Source organism: Microtus pennsylvanicus, chromosome X (genome assembly GCF_037038515.1).
Source record: "Microtus pennsylvanicus isolate mMicPen1 chromosome X, mMicPen1.hap1, whole genome shotgun sequence".
Taxonomy (NCBI): Eukaryota; Metazoa; Chordata; class Mammalia; order Rodentia; family Cricetidae; genus Microtus; species Microtus pennsylvanicus.
The window spans coordinates 93,745,630-93,763,669 of record NC_134601.1 but is presented as its reverse complement, the minus strand read 5'-3'; the positions used below and the strand labels follow the sequence as shown (position 1 = coordinate 93,763,669).

The window sequence follows — 18,040 nt, the reverse complement described above, 5'->3', positions numbered from 1 at the left end:
ATGTCGCTGTATTAAAGGGTGGCAGCACTGGGAAAGTTGAGGAGCGCTGCAGTAGGGGAAAGAACTTTCCTCCATCTGGCTCACTTGCTTTCTTCAAATGGGAAGGGAAATATGGAAATTCAGGTTGGCGGAAGAAACATTCTTTGCGAGAGTCCTTATTTACTTTGGTATCGCTGTTATCATTATACCTGAGAGAAACAAGGGGAGAGTTGGGCTTGTGGTTTTCAAGAGATTTCAGTCTATTGTGGGGAGGAAAACAAAAACCACGCGTTTTTGGTTCCTTTTCTGTTGCTGTGCTGGTACACCATGACTAAAGAAATTTGGGAAGAAAGTTGATCTGGGCTTATGGCTCATCACGGTGAGGGACACATGGCAGCAGGCGGCAGCAGGTCTGGTGACAGGAACTGAAGGCTGAGAGCCTACATCTGAACCTCAAGCATAAAGCGGACAGAGCAGACTGGAAGTGGGTGAGGGCTCTTACTCTAAAAGCCTGACCCCAGTAACGTGCTATCTGCTGCATTTCCCCACACAGTGCCACCAGCAGGGAACCAAGTATTCGAATGTGAGAGCCTGTGGGGGCATTCTCATTCAGCCCACTATTTCGTGAGTTCTAAAAGCCTTTGGCAGAGGCTGTTTTCATGGCCAGGAGCAGGAAGCGGAGAGGACAGGCCAGAACCAGGGATGAATAGAACCTTACAAGCCTCACCTCTAATAACCCTGCCAGCTGGGTCCTACCTCCTAAGGTCTCCACAGCTTTCCAAAACTGTGTCATCAGCTGGGGAACCAGTGTTCAAACATGAGGCTTTGAGGGACCATCACAGATTCGAGCCGTAGCAGCTCCCCAATCTCTGAATGGATGGTCCAGCTCCTCTATCAAAATTGAATGCTTAAGCCAGACGTGGTGGTGCGCGCCTTTAATCCCATCACTCAAGAGCCAGAAGCAGGAGGATCTCTCTGATCCTGGCCAGCCTGGACTACAGAGCAAGTCCTAGGACAGCCAGGGCTGTCTCAAAAACAAGCAAGCCTAGGGTGAGTGTTGACAGAGGTTTCTGTCCAGAAATAGATTGCATAATGCTTTATTAACCTTGAGTTTTCTTAATGCTAATAAGAAAGGGACAACAGGGGCTGGAGAGGTGGCTCAGAGGTTAAGAGCATTGCCTGCTCTTCCAAAGATCCTGAGTTCAATTCCCAGCAACCATATGGTGGCTCACAACCATCTGTAATGAGGTCTGGAGCCCGCTTCTGGCCTGCAGGCATACACAGAGACAGACTATTGCATACATAATAAATAAATAAATTAAATAAACAAATAAAAGCAAGGGACAACAGCAGCAGGGAGACACTGGAAAACAGAAAAAAACTTCTGAATTAAATCAGCTGGTGTATTTCAAGGATGTGTTGACCTCACAATGGAAACCAGGAGATGTGCTACGTTGGGGAAGGGATTTCATTCTTGTTTCCACAGGAGAAGGAAAGTTATGGATACCATCAAGATTAATAAAGGTTTGGTAAGAAAAAGACAAACCTCTTGAGAAAGAGAAATGACAGTTCATCAACAGGGGTGACAATTAGACAGGTGGTAAAAAAAAACTCATAAGGGCTAGGGCAGGGTTCTGCTCTTGTCTTTGCAGAAAAATACTCATCTTCAAAGAGTCGAGAGACCTTGATGTCTAACGATGAAAAGATAGCTATCCAGGAAGAATCAACAAGCCAGGAGGGATCTGACTTATGGTGCTGCATCATCTGCATGGTAAAATTTGATTATCTGGACACGTATACATCTCTACTTAAAAATTAGAGCTGGCTTTGGAGTTGGAGATGGCTGTCCTTCTCTAAATCCAAGCATGTTGTTAAGAGAAAAATTCAGAGTTTCTGTCTCATGTCAGGAGCCATCTGGTATGGGTAGAAGACATGGAAGAAGACAGATTACAAGGAAATATTTTACTTTTCTCCATGCCCATTTTGTTTATATCGTATCTTTCACTGAATATATGTTTATATGAATAATGCTTGAGTTTTCACAATGAACAGTAGATTTTCCTGCAGTAATCTTTGAAGCTTCCAAGAAGAAGATGGGGCCCCACAACAATGACTCTACCTGGTCAATATGACGTCATGATGCTGATAGCACTATTATGAGACCGGTTTTGGGGTACCAGCTATGGAAATGGTACACCTTCTTACAATGTTCTGGCCAGAATTCCAAATAAGAACTTCAGAAAAACCCTATCGACTACTCAGAGACCATTTGCAATTAAACAAAACAGTAATCTTGGAATTTAACCAGCATTTTACTTTCACAGGATCCCATAGAAAGAACATGGCCCCCATGACAGCTGGAAGCAATTCTAGAAGAAGACGTCCCATCTCTCAACAAAGTTTGTCCTCAGGGTTAGGGACACTATTTAGGGGTTGATTATTACTGGTATGGGGGTTAGAGTGGAAATTATGTAGGCCCAGACATCTCATTAAAAAAAAGAGGGAAAACTGAATGGGAAAATAGGTAGATCAATGTAAACTTACACTAATAATAATAGTAGTGAGTAATAGAGTGAATACTTGTGAGCTATTATTTATGGACAATTTACATTGGTATAGATTTTTGTATATTGATACAAGTTCAAATTATATTTGTTATATTGAATATGCTCCTATTTCTGTTTACAATATTTGTACACCTATGCAAAGTTATTTTGTCAGATTATATGCATGCATGTTTCTACCTCTGTTTAAGATATTTGTATATTGATACAATTTTAGGATATATTTATCATCTTGTATTATACATTTCTACCTCTGATAAAGGTATACATATATATATAAACACAAACCTGGAAACCATAACATACTTGCAGAGGACCTGGTGCAGACCGTGCAGGCCCTATGCATACTACGTCAGTCTCTGTGAGTTCCTATTTCCTTTGTTCATGTTGACTTAGAGGGCCTTGTTTTCTTCTCTTCTCTTTAAGTTACCCAGTGTCAGGTATTTTGTTATAGCAGCACAAACAGACTAAGACACCTACTAACTCAGAAACTCTTGAGTGCAAGGCTCTGCAGCCTGTGCTTTAGCAAGGTCATTGCGATCCGGGCGACAGCTTGCGAGCCGCTGCCGGAGGCGCCTGGCGAAGTTTCCCTCTGCTCTGATCCGGTGCTGCCACCTATTGGGCGAGCTCGTCCACAGGCTGCCGGGCGAATGAAGCCTAGGCAAAGGGGGAACGAAGCTCCTTGATTTTTCTCTTCTAAACAACTTTACAAATCAAAATAAAAAGAAAGTTTATGAGTCTTTGTATGCAAACACTAATTTTACATTGCTGTAAGGAATATATTTAGAGTTTCTTTTACATTTGTTGGCTTACTCTGTGTGTGTGTGCGTGTGTGTGTGCGTGTGTGTGTGTGTGAAGACAACTTGCTGGAATCCGTTCTCTCCTTCTATCATGTGGGTCGCAGGAATCAACTCAGGTTATCAGACAGATTGAGAAGACAAGATAAAGATTTGGAATTAATAACATCTCAGTGAATCTTAGAAGTTTGTTATATCCCAAATTAGTCATTCCTTGTTTTATATGCTTAAGCTATTTCCAATTTTCTGTAGTCATAACTAGTAACATAGTAAATACTTCTGCATGATAGACTGGAGGTAGTTTTTCTTTGACATTATAATTTTTTTTTTATTTTCAAGACAGGGTTTCTCCGTAGCTTTTTGGTTCCTGTCCTGGAACTAGCTCTTGTAGACTAGGCTGGGACATTATAATCTTCAAACTAAAATTACTTTTTTCCCCTTAAAGGTTTATTTGGGGTTTTTTTGTTTTTTTTTAAATTTATTTATTTATTAAAGATTTCTGTCTCTTCCCCGCCACCGCCTCCCATTTCCCTCCCCCTCCCCCAATTAAGTCCCTCCCCCTCCTCAGCCCAAAAAGCAATCAGGGTTTACTAGACCTGGTTTATTTGTTTTTATGTGTATGAGTGTTTTGCCTCTATGTGTGTGTGTCAATGTGCCATGTGCATGCAGTGTCTGCCAAGGCCAGAAGATGGCGTCAGAGCCCATGGAAATAGAGTTACAGACAGTTGTGAGCTGCCTTGTCGGTGCTGGGATTTGAACCCAGGTCCTCCTCAAGAGCATCCAGTGCTCTTAACACTGAGACATCTCACCGGCCCTAAAATTTCTTTTTTAATTTTGTTTAATTTCCTTATTTAAAAATGTGGCAGGGTCGGGCGGTAGTGGCACAGGCCTTAATCCCAGCACTCAGGAGGCAGAGGCAGGAAGTTTTCTGTGACTTTAAAGCCAGCCTGGTCTACATAGTGAGTTCCAGGACAGCCAGAGCTATATAGTGAGAGACCCTGTCTCAAAAAAAAAAAAAACGACAGGGTCTCACTATGCTACCCAGGCTTAGAGTGGTCCTTCTTGAGCCTTGAGCCTTGTGAGTAGCTGGATTTACAAGCATGTATTGGCCATGCTTAAGGTATATAACACCAGCATTTTTATTTTGTCTAAGGTTTTTTATATCGTTTTGTTTTTATTTGGTTTAGACAGTCTTTGTAGGCTCGCCTCGAATTCATTATGCAGCTGTCTTAGTCAGGTTTCTACTGCTGTGACAAAACTCCAGGACCAAGAAGCGAGTTGGGGAGGAGAGGGTTTATTTGGCTTTGATGATGAACAGCACAGTTCACCATCAAAGGAAGTCAGGACAGAAGTCAAGCAGGAGCCTGGAGGTAGGGGCTGATGCAGAGGCCATGGAGGAGTTGCTGCTCCACACAGCGAGCTCAGTCTGTTTTATTTGTTTGGTTTTTGAGACAGGGTTTCTCTGTGTAACAGCCTTAACTGTCCTGGAACTCGCTTTCTAACCAGGCTGGCCTTGAACTCACAGAGATCCGACGGCATCTTTCTCCCAAGTGCTGAAATTAAAGGTGTGCACCACCACTGCCTGGCCCAGCCTGCTTTCTTATAGAACCCAGGGCCACCAGCCCAGGGATGGCACTACCCACAATGGGCTGGACCTTCCTCATGAGTCAATAGTTAAGAAATTGCCCTGCAGGCTTGCATACAGCCCAATCTTACAGAGGTGTGTTCTCAGTTGAGGTTCCTTCCTTTCAGATAACTCTAGCTTTGTGTCAAGTTGAAGTGAAGACTAGCCAGCACAGTAGCCAAGGATGACCTTGAATTTCTGATCCTTTGCCTCAACTTCCCCAGTGCTGAGTTTACAGGCATGCACTACCATGCCCAGTCATGGTAGTTTAAATGAGAATGGTCGCCAGAGGTTCATACACTTGAATACTTGATCCCCAGTTAGTGGACCTGTTTGGGAAGGATTAGGAGGTGTGGCCTTGTTCAGACAAGTGTGTCCCTTGGGGTTGGAGGTTGAGGTTTCAAAAGACTCTTATGATTCATGGTAGCCCTCCTCTCTCTCTCTCTCTCTCTCTCTCTCTCTCTCTCTCTCTCTCTCTCTCTCTCTCTCTCTCCATTGTGCTTATGGATCAAGATGTGAGTTCTATAGCAACTCTCCAAAGCTGTAAACGCTAAAATAAGTTCTCTTCCATCCTTGCTGGTTTACGTGGTGCTGTGTGGAGAACAGCCTTGTGCATGCCATGGAAGCACTTAACCAGTTTTGCTTAAGTTTAAAGAAAAAAAACCAGCCAGGTAGTGGTGGCGCACACCTTTAATCCCAGCACTCGGAAGGCAGAGGCAGGTGGATCTCTGTGAGTTCGAGGCCATCCTGGTCCACAGAGCAAGTTCCAGGACAGCTAGGTCTGTTACACAGAGAAACCCTGTCTCAAAAAAAAAAGAAAAGAGAAGAAAAGAGAGAGAGAGAGAGAGAGAGAGAGAGAGAGAGAGAGAGAGAGAGAGAGAATGACCCAAATGCACCCCCAAAGGCGTTGCTAGAGTGTGAGGACTGTCCCTCTGCGGCTGTTAGCAAGTGTCCCATGACATATTGTCGAGGGATTCACTAAAGGTCTTGGCTTCTGTGCACCTTAGGGACACCTTTCCTTAGTCTCTCCTCCCTGCTGGAAGTCAGAAAGTCCTTTCTTGTTTCACTTGCAGAGAGTTCCCATATGATCTAGGGTTCATCTACCCGACATCCCAAAGTCAGGCTGACTCAAACGTGAGCAATGGAAGGAAGCAGAAAACGCATTGGCACCCGCCACTCAGAGCTCCATGAAGCGGGACCTCGGCATCACAGGTGCGAGCCATGTCTGTGTCCACATTAAGTAATGTGGCTGGCATTGGTTACCTCCTACCTGATGGAGTTCCCTCACTGCGTGGAGGTGCGGTTAGAACATCCCTGACAGCTGAGTAGTCAGTCCTTCAGCCCAGCATCCTGGCCCTCCCAGACATCTCTGAACTACTTATATTTTTTTCACAAGTCCACCTCTGCCTGTGTGTTTGCTCCTCCTAATGTTGCTATGTGACAAATATAGTGGATTGTGGAAATTAAACTAGGTTTTCTCAACATTGGTAGAACAGACATTTGGGACCCAGACAATTTCTTGGGTGGGGCTGTCCTGTGTCCTGTGAGATCTTTAGCAGCATCCCTAGTCTCTGTCCACTAGACCCCAGCAGCATTCCCAATCCCAAGTTATGAAAACCAAAAATAATGTGTCCAGATACTGCAAAATGTGTCCTGAGGCTAAAATCACCCCAAGCTGAGACCCGACCAGCTTAAAATGAGCAAGTCTTGGGGCTTGTCCAAAAATACTAGGGCATCTCATGAAATAGTGGCTAGAGACGGGTGAGCTGGGGGATGTCTTGCATTACTTGCCCACTTACTTAATTTTAAGGGCTCTCCACATATCCTCTGTTTTGTTTTATTTTTTGAGACAAGGTCTCTCTATGTCCTGGCACTCACTATGTAGACCAGGCTGGCCTGGAACTCGCAGAGATCTTTCAAGCATGAGCCTCCATTCTGATCATCACAGGTCCTTCTTGGAGGACCTACTTTGTGCTTGTTTATAGCATGATGACATCATGTTAGTTTAACTGATTATGTGGATGCTCAGAGCCCTAAGAGAATATGTTTTAAAAATTGGAAAATGCTTTTAGGACCTGGTCTCAGATTTGATATGTCATCATTTCTGCCATAATCACAAGATCCAGAGAGGGGACATGGACTCTACTTCTCAGGAGGAAGAATATCAGAGTTACATTCTAAGACCATATGCAATAAGATGAAATAAACACTTTTGAGGATCCAACCTGCCACAGTCACCAGTGTCACTATGTATCATGGAAATGCAAATTAAAACCACTAGACACCACTACAAACCCACCAGAATACCTAAATATAAAACATGGGTCAAAACTATTCTACACTGCAGATGAGACTGCATGTTGGTACAATCACCCCAGGAAAATTGACTGTACCTATAGGGCCAGAACTTATGCCTGCTCTACCACTCAACACTCTCCTAGGTTTGCTCCCGAGGGACAAGAACAAGCACGCACACCAAAAGACACACAAGAGGATGTCCACAGAGTCTTACTTCGGATAATTAAAAACTGGATGACAAAAATGTCTGTTAGGGGACCATCTCGGAAAGGGGCTGAAAGATTTGAAGAGCCAGAAGTCAAGGAGGACCAAAGCAAGGCAGTGTGCTCTGACCACGACAGGAATGCTGTGCTCACGAACACACAGCATCTGTGGTTGCCTGCACAAACCTGTGAATAGCAGGCCAGCTAGCATTCTAGCATGGAGTGGAACGGGGTCCGGGAGCTCCTACGTCTAACTGACAAGCTATGGGCTTCTGGGAGAGGAAACGTCAGTTGTCTTTAAGGATGTAACCCTTGGTAGGTGGGCCACAATCCAGTAAATGAGTGACTGGCTCCATGCCTGTGGATATATGGGTAGCACAAATTGGACAAAATGAGTTATTTTTTTTAGGGGGAAATGAAGTTAGAAGGGCTGGCAGAGTAAAACCAGGCAGACTTAGGGAAATAGCAGAGGTGTGGTATGGTCAAAATATATTGTATGTGCCGGGAAGTAGCATCACATGCCTTTAATCCCAACATTCAGGAGGCAGAGTCAGGCAGATCTACAAGTTTGAGGCCAGTGTGATCTACAGAGCAAGTTCCAGGACAGCCAGTGCTACATAGAGTAACCCTGTCTCAAAAAAACAAACAAAAAATACATTGTCTGCACCAAAAAAATTTCTCAAAAATTAGTAAAAATATTTTAAATAGCTGTCAATAAGAAAATGAAATTAGGAGCTGGAGAGAGGCTCAGAGGTTAAGACTGCTTGGTTGCTCTTCTAGAGGATGCAGGTTCACTTCCCAGCACCCACATGGCAGGTCACAAGTGTCTGTAACTCCAGAAGATCCAACACTCTCATACAGACACTTATGCAGGGAAAACACCAATGCACATAAAATAAAAATAAACCATCAAGAAAACAAAGCAATAAGCTAACTGTGATCTAGTCATCCACTTGCAGGCTAAACTTTAACATAAAACAATTGTTTACACACCCAGAAGGAAAAAGGCAATAGATATCACATTCAACAGAGGAAGCCAGACACATATGGTGTAATTCCATGTGTGCAATATCAAAAACAGGAAGCTAATCAGAAGCAATAGAAATCAGAGGACGTGGTGACTTCTAATGGGAGCAGGAAGTGGCTACTGTCAGAAAGGGGCAGAAAGAACTTGTGGAAGATTGGAACCAATCTCTGTTCGATCTGGAAGGTGATTAAACTCCTGTGCATAATGCAGGGGTGCACTTCGAAGTACTTAACTCCATTCCTCAGGAAGAAATAAACCTAAGCCGGTGTCCCTGTTTAGAGTAACACATGGGTTCTGCCAGCTACAACGAAAATTCTTCACCTAAGAAAGACTGTGGCCCTTGTCAGGGGAAGGCACAGGCTCACATGATATCCATGGTGCTTTTGTGTGACCAGTCCCTCTGCCAGTTAGTCCTACTGAAAACCATCGCCACTCAGGATATGACTGGGATGTTCCTGAAAGAGGTAAGTGCACAATTGAACACTGCAAGCATAAAACATATTTATTTTATTAGAAGCCAGGGCTCAGAGAGACGGTTTAATTATCAAGAGCTCATACTGTTCCAGCAAAAGACCCAAGTTTGGTTCCCAGTAAACACCCATACACATAAAATGAAATAATTTTTTTAAATATTTATTTATTATGTATACAGTATTCTGTCTGTGTGTATGTCTGCAGGCCAGAAGAGGGCGCCAGATCTCATCACAGATGGTTGTGAGCCACCATGTGGATGCCGGGAATTGAACTCAGGACCTTTGGAAGAGCAGGCGATGCTCTTAACCACTGAGCCATCTCTCCAGCCCCAAATGAAATAATTTTTAAGAAACATTTGAGTGACTGGAGAGATGGCTCAGTGGTTAAGAGCACTGGCCGGTCGTCCAAAAGTCTTTAGTTCAATTTCCAGCATCCATATGGGGGTTCACAACTGCCTTTAACTGTAGTCCCATGGGATCTGATGCCCTCTTCTGATGTGCACGTATACATGCGTACAAAACACCCATATGCATACATAAATCTTTTTTAAAAGAAAAGAAACAGCTGGATTTTTTTTATTTTAAAAAAGAAACATCCATAGACCCCCTACACTTTGAGCACCAAGATTTTAGAGAACGCTGTTGTTAAATATTGGGCTGATTCAGAATGAATGTATGCTAAAGGTTCCTCACTCTGTTTCAAGACCATAAAAATTATACTGCTCCAGAAGATAATCAGAAATGTATTTTTAAAACAAAATGGTTAATGGTTCTTGTCTTTAATTCCAGCATACAGCGGGCAGGGGCAGGCAGATCTCTGTGACGTGAGGCCTGCTTGATCTACATAGTGGGTTCCAGAAAAGCCAGGGCTAGAAAGACTTCATCTCAATAAAATAAAATAAAATAAAATTTAAATATAACAAAAACCAAGAACTAGAACCATAGAGGAAATCCTGGTTATAATGAGACGCTTATTGCCTGGGGCCATAGAGCATCGGATCCAGCAGCGTTAGTGGTCTAAAATTTCAGACACATGGGGAAACTTCAATGGAGTAATAAGAAGCAGGCCCTTCACAAAGCAGGAGCTGAGACAATGACCTTCTCCGCTACCTGTTAAATTCACAATGAACAGGCTGAAAGATTCCTCACCTAGCTAGAAACCAGCTTCTCACCCAAAGGACAGAGAAAGGCAGAAATGTTGGCAGAGTGGCCACCAGGAATACTCTCCAGGTGGGCTCCTGGTCCCAAATGCTGATGTCCCCTGAGCCACTGCGTTTATCCCTGAGCAAAATAAGATGAAGCAATCACATAACCACTTTCCAGGGAGTGAGAAAAAGAGGAGGGGAAGGAAGAAAAGGAGGAAGGGAGGGTGGGAGGGAGAAGGGGGGAGAAAGAAAGTGGGCAAGCTTCCACGTTAGATGAACACTCAACGACATTACGAAGGCCTCAGTGAATCTGACCACCACAAAAAGACAGCAAACCCAGCATGTGTAAAAGAAATTTGCTCTACAAAGCAAGTTCAAGGCCAGTCAGAACTATTGCATAGAGAAACCCTGTCTTGAAAAAAAATAACAAAAACAAGAATGATAGAACAATCTGAAAAAGATTTTAAAATAAGTACATTAAAAATTAACAAACCAAGCAGGTTGTTATGGTTTAAGAATAGGAGAAAAAGTGGATTATTTAAAATTATTTATTTTTATTTTATGTATGTGTTTTGAATACATATATATCTGTGTGTACCAGGAGTATTTGTTGGCTCCCCTGGAACTGGAGTTAAAAATGGTTGTGAGCACCATGTGGGAGCTGGGAATTGAACCCTGGTCCTCTGGAAGAGCAGGCAGTGCTCTGAATCACAGAGCCATCTCTCCAGCCCCTAGACACTTTTTTCAATCCGTAGTTGCACATAGCCTTTATCAGATGACTGTAAGTGCTGGATTCTGGCAACACAGTCTCCTTCCTTTGTCCCTTTGGCCATAAGGGTGGCAGCAGTTTCCTGCTTACTTAATTTCTGGGACGGTACACCATCTCAGTTTGTCTAGCACCTGTATAATAATCTGTCTAAATTTGCACTTGTTATCCAGGTGTGACGACACGTGCATTTAATCCCAGCACTCAAAAGGCAGAAGTCACAACTGTCTGTAATTCCAGTTCCAGGGGACCCAACCATCATGGCAAAGCACCGATGCACATAAAATAAAAATAAATTAATTAATTAAAAAAAGAAAAGTGAGCAGTGATGGCTCATGCCTTCAATTCCAGCACTCGGGAGGCAGAGGCAGGTGGATCTCTGTGCATCTGAGGCCAGCCTGGTCTACAAAGTGAGTTCGAGACCAGCCAGAGCTGTGACACAAAGAAACCTTACCTCAAAAAAAAAGAAAAGAAATCAAAGAAGTGCCTCAGTGTTAAATATGGCTTTTTCTTATCATTAGTCCCAAAGCAATATAACATAGCGATGATTTACATAGCATTTATATTGCATTAAGGGTTCTGAGTAATATAGAGATGGCATGAAGTATGTAAGAGTATAAGAATGTGTAGAGACTATAGCTTGGTTGTAGCATACTTGTCTATGAGGCATAAAGGCCTGAGTCTAATGTCCAGCACCACATAAACCAAGCATGTTAATATCAGCCTGGAATCCCAGTACTAGAGGCAAGAGGATCAGAAGTTCAAGGCTACATATGAAGTTCGAGGCCAGCCATGAAAATATGAGACCCTTGCTCTAACAAACTAGAGAGATGGCTCAGCAGTTAGGAGTACTTGCTGCCCTTGCAGAGGACCTGATTGGGTTCGGTCCCCAGCATGCACGTGGTGGCTAACAACCATCTGTTACTTCGGTTCCAGGAGATCTGATACCCTCTTCTGACCTCCTTGGGTACCTCCTATGTGTACCAGGCAGGCACATGACCTCCTATGTGTACCAGGCAGGCACATGGTACACATATAAACACACAGGCAAACACATACATAAAATAATAAATAAATATTAAAATATAGGTAAATAAAGTATACATGAAAATGTGACATGTGAAATAATAAATAAAATTTAAAATATAGGTAACTACAATAAACTATGCAGAAAAGTGTGAATAGTGTCTTTACAAATACAGTCCCTAGGGACTGGAGAGATGGTTCGGCAGTTAAGAGCACTGCCTGCTCTTCCAAAGGTCCAGAGTTCAATTCCTAGCAACCACATGGTGGCTCACAACCATCTGTAATGAGACCTGGTGCCCTCCTGAGGAAGAGACCTGGTCAGCTGTCCTCATCAACTTAGACCATGAAACCCAATATGAACAAGTTCAACAGAAGCGCCATATACAGGCTGCCCATGCATGCTTCTGCACTGCCAGGGCATACATTTCATTCATTTCATGGAGGCATATAGTTCGGAGAAGGGGCTATAAATAGAGTACTGCAGGGTCCTTGAATTGTCTGAGAAGCAGGCAAACATGCCAGGCAACATTAGACTTGAGGAAATCACAGGTGCGCATTGTACTCTCCACTACAGCTACAAAGCAGCTCTCAGTCCTGGGTGCACGCCGAAGAGCCATGTGTGAACATTTGCACCGAAAGGGAAAGGCAAGAGCACTCCTAGCAGCTGTATTGGAGACAGCCCCAGGGGTCGATAACTTGCGATGTGCTCAAGAAATGGAAGCCAGCCAAGCCAAGGTCTTCCAGAGCACCTCCGCAGCTGGGAAAACTGGACAGTTGTCCCGTCCCCCAACCCCCCAGCGCTGCCTCGGGAACGAACAGACTTGCTTCACTCCATTTAGGATTAAAGGATTAAAAGTTCCAGAAGAATGAGTCACCCTCTCGTACTTTAGGCAACACGCTGGTACCTTGGCCCTATTGCAGAGATTAGAGGAAGAATCTGCCAGATGGCGTCTTCAGGGGCCTCTTTGGTTTCTGTAGTGGGAGTTCTGCCAGATTCTGGATTTATCATTCCACCGAGATTGCACACACCCTGGGAACTGCCCAGGAGCAATCATGCTCGTTCTTAGGAAGGATGAATGAACGAATGGGAAGTCGTAACCCCCTCCCACAAAGCTCCACCATTTCAGGATGGTCTTCTCATGTACGTATGTCCAAGAACTCTGTTGTCTAAAGTGATGTGACTTCCCCTAACAACATAAAATAGAATTTTGTGTCTCAACATCTCCCCGGTTCCCACATCTAGCTCCAAGATAAAGATCTGTTTGGATCCAATCTGTTCTCCTAATTCCATAGCAATGCTGTAATCTAAGGTTCACACAGCAAATTTATATCCATCTTTATCTATATCAGGGACAGGGAACCAACAAGATGAAAAAGTTTTTTAAACACACAAGCATATATATTTGGGGGGGGGGGGAATGAGGCTCAGATAGAGCCTTTATTTTTGCAGCTTGCTATCCATCATCCAATCCTAAATTGTGTTAATTTGCAGAGGTGGGGTGTCAAAGAAACTAATCTCTGAAGGCCTATGTACTCTGTGGTCCTGTCTGCTCAAACACCTAGTAGTTTTCCCTTTCAAGCAGCGGGACTCCCTGACTTCCAGCCCTATCCTCGGTGCATTTTGCATCAATTAGAGACAAGCCTCTGCCTTTCACTTGGCCTTCCTGCTCTTGAATTGCTGGTCTACTGGATAAACCCAGAGACTCCCACTGGTTAATGGCCTGTCTGAGCCCAGCAGCTCCTCATCACCCCAGAAGGAGCAACAGGCTGCTCAGGTTCTCACAAGCTGTCCCAGTGCCTATCAACACGAGGCAGCTGAAGTTCTCAGAATGGGTATGGGACTTCCCTGAGGAGTTGGCACCAAGGCTGAAATCCCACTCCCTGCTCCCCACCCTCACACGCAGACACATTAAACTCCTCGTCCCAGGCATCCTATAGAAAGGCAGAGGACCACCAGGAGATTTTTAAAAATTGCTTTAAGAAGGGAATGCAGGCTAAAAGCAAGCACTCACGTTTCACCGACTAGACTAGACAAATAGGACATTCCAGCCAGGCTTAACGCTATCGGGTGCTTTCATTACTGCAACAAGTATGTATTGGCATGGCCACTCTATATTGGATGAGCAACTTGACAGTTGATGTACGACTTTGGAATGCACATATTATATGACTGAAACTGTCTGCCCTAGAAAACCACTCTGGCACAGAGAGATGAGATGTGTTCCACTGAAGCATTGTGGAGAACAAGGAGAACCTAGAAATACCCCGAAAGGTCACTAATAGGAAAACAGCAAAATGTACGATTCTCACTTGATACTTAAGATAGAAATGTGTTTCAAGTCCCTATTTTTTGGTAACCTAATCTCCAAATGGATATCTCATGATTTATGTAATATTCTGTTCAAAATTTGATGAGATGGTTACGTGGGAAAAAAGCAATGAGTGAAAAAAAAGAGAATCTTATGGCAAGAGGGGATCATAGGTGCAAAAATAAACACAGGCATTTGCTTTGGGTATGGAAAGATTGACTCCAAATTCATACATGCAGGCAAGAAGAGGTGGGAAGAAGGCCCTAGATCAGGTTACTGTCAAAGGGGATTCTATTTATAACATACTTATTTCATAAAGAGAATGTGTTCGTGTTATAGTCTTACAACTACGAATTAATCTAAAAATAATGTGTGCTGCTCAGGAAACAGGAAAATCCTCATTTGTACGATGTATGATAACGATTTGCCTTTTTATTTAGTGTTGTAAGAGAGTAATAGCTCACTGGTCTAATATTAATACAGCTCAGGCTGGTCTCAAATTCACAATCCTCCTGCCTCAGCCTCCCAAGTACTGATATTTCAGGTGTGTACTACCATGTTCAGCTAGACCTAGCTTTTGACTCTTCACAGAAACACAGAGTGAGTGGCCTCAGAAACTTCTAGAATTACTTTTCTGGAAGTCTAGCAAGTTAAATAAGTGAGCACAGTGGAAAATCTTTCCTGAAGCTCATAAAGTCGAATTCCAACAGGAAACTCCAGGAGCGCTTGAAATCTTTTGTCTAAAAAAAAAAAAAAACAAGTAACCTGATAGTGGTCCCTGAATTACCTATTTATATTAACTGTACAAGAGCTAATTCTAAAACGTAATAGAACAAGACGATGCAGTTTTCTTAGTGTCTGTGACTCAAGTATCAGGATCTCGCCCTGCAGGGTCACCATCAGAGTATTGGAAGGGCTATGGTCTCATCCAAAGGCACCACGGGGGAAGGAAGGTTCCGAGTTCACTCGTGTAGCTGTTGGCTGGATATTGTTTCTCAGAAGCCATTGGTTCCCCCGAGAGCTTCAGTTTCTCATGGACGGATGAGCACAGCTGGCTGTCCTCAGCATGGACATCTCCATAAACTAGGCGGCGGCAACAGGACAGCTAGCCCCACTCAAGACAAGCAAGCAAGAGATAACTCATGAGCCAGACAGAAGTCCTCGGATTTTGTAATCTAATCTCAGAAGGGACGTCTCATGACTTTTATCATCCTGGGTTCATTAGAGTCAAGTCATTAATGTCATTCACACCGCAGGCCTTACAGGGATCACTGCAATCCGGTCCAGAAACTTCCTGCCACAGCCTCGTGGGAATGCTGCCCTCTGCTTATGCCGTTAAAATGGAGCCTGTGGGGTGGGGAGAAGGAAATGCCCTATGAATACAGGAAATATTAGCACCCAACAGCACCTGAAAAGGAATTCCGGGTGCTGTTAGAATACTAGCCCATTCCTTTGTGAGCTGATCCCTGCCTCTTCAGAAACAGCACAGGCTGGGAAGAACATCATGCAGCGCCAAACAAACATTCTAGTTAATGGGAATGGCTACAGCCAGTGCTGAGGATTAATTCGCGAAAAGCTACACTTCCACTGTCATCCTGAGCAACTGGTATGATTTTCTTTTCTAACTAGTCACGGATCTGGAGATGGTGACAAATTATATCATAACAACATGTACACTCTTTTACACGATCCCGTGTGACCCAGTGAGCACCCGTGTGAAAGGAAAAGCCCTCTCGGGCAGCATCCCCACTGATAGATTCAAAAAGCTTTGTACTATCTGTGCCTAATCAAACACTATGCTTGCCCGTGGGCGGATCATTCACAATGCTTCAGCAAACAACTTTTAACCCTTTCTTCCCGATACAAATAAAATACCTGAGCAGTTCGAAATATTAATCACCACCTACAGGTCCTTTTCATTTTAAAGTATGTGTCACATTAGTGGGCCAGGAAATCAATTTGGTAAGTTGTGATAAACGCATATTTCAAGTATTATTTAACCATCGCCATTGTCTGTGTAGAGAACATTTTCATTAATCCAAGTAGAAACTGTAGCGTAAGCAAAATTTTCCTATTATCTCCTTACTTGGCCCCCAGCCCCTGATATCCTCCTTTTTGAGTGGAGTGAGGTTTTGTTGTAACAGGGTTTTACTCTGTACCCCAGGGCTAAATTTCATTGTGTGGCCCCAATTGATCTTTACTAAGTCACTGCAATTCTCTTGCCTCAGGCTTCTGAACTCTGGGTTGGTTATAGGTGCTCCCCACTGCCATGACTTGCCCTTGGTGATCTCTAATTCATTTTGTGTCTCTGCCTCATATAACTAAATAATATTTGTCCTTTCTCACATCTGGCTTGTTTCACTTGGCAGGACATCTCAAGGTTAATTTCCATTGGACAATATGTCAGAATTTCATTATTAATAACATTACAGAACATGGAAAGTTCCCATCTTTCAATCCATCCATTTGCCCATCATTTGATTTTTTTTTCAGCTGTGAGTATTGCTGCCATCAACGCTGGCGTACAAGTATCTATTGGGGCCCTGGCTTCAGTTCTCTAGGCTCTCTACCTACTAGTAGAATCACTGGATCATATGGCAATTCTATGTTTAACTTCTTAGAGCCCTGGAACTGTCTTCCACAGCAGCTGTACCGTTTTACATTCCTATCACCAAAGCCCGGGGGTTCCAATTTCTCCATGTCCTTCCAAACACTTGTTATCTCCCAGGCTTTGGATGATGGCCATCCTGGAAAGTATGAAGGAGGCTCTCACTGTGGTTTCAATTTGCATTTTCTTAATGACTAATGATGTTGAGCATCTTTCCATGCGCCTGTTGGCCATTTGCATATCATCTTCCGAAAATGACTAAGTCTTTGCCCGTGTTTAAATTGGGTTGTTGACTTGCTTATCATTGAGTTCTTAACTTTCTTTTTTTTTTCCTTTTCTACTGAAGAAAATTTTTTTTCCAGATGGTAAATCCTGACTACAGTTTCCCCTCCCCCAACTCCTTCCAAATCATGGAAAATGGGAAGGATCTAGGAGTCTCTATTTTGTATGCTAATTCTCATCAGATCTATGATTTGCAAATACTTTTCTCATTGTGTGAGGTGTCATTTCTCTCTGTCTGATAGAGTCTGGCTGACCTCGAATCTCAGTGTAACAGAATGGCCTTGAACTTCTGAACTTCTTGCCTACATGTACCCAGTTTCTGTGATGATGAGGATTGAACCCAGGACCTTGTGCATGTGAGGCAAGCATTCTACTAACTCAGCCTTTCCGTCTCTTGATAGTGTCCTTTTCTCAATACGTTTGAATTTTTGTTCAGTCCAGTTCACCTATTTCTTCTTTTGTTTCCTGATTTTTGTGCCACATTTAGACAAATAAGTGACCTAATGAAACACAATAAAAAAAGTCACAGTTGGCCACACAGGATAAGCATTAATGAAGCTCCTGTTTCAGTATATGTGATATATGAATCATAGAATGTATTTTCACAGGGGCTGGAGAGATGGCTCAGAGGTTAAGAGCATTGCCTGCTCTGCCAAAGGTCCTGAGTTCAATTCCCAGCAACCACATGGTGGCTCACAGCCATCTGTAATGGGGTCTGGTGCCCTCTTCTGACCTGCAGGCATACACACAGACAGAATATTGTGGGGTTTTTTTGTGTTTGTTTGTTTGTTTGTTTTTTCAAGACAGGGTTTCTCTGTGGTTTTGGAGCCTGTCCTGGAACTAACTCTTGTAGACCAGGCTGGTCTCGAACTCACAGAGATCCGCCTGCCTCTGCCTCCCAAGTGCTGGGATTAAAGGTGTGTGCCACCACCGCCCGGC

General features: G+C 43.5%; 1 pseudogene; it reads left to right on the top strand.

Annotated features, from left to right (window-relative positions):
- Positions 1-6,105: 6,105 nt before the first annotated feature.
- Positions 6,106-18,040, top strand: part of LOC142840420 (DNA-directed RNA polymerase II subunit RPB4 pseudogene) — a 28,050-nt pseudogene continuing 16,115 nt past the window's right edge.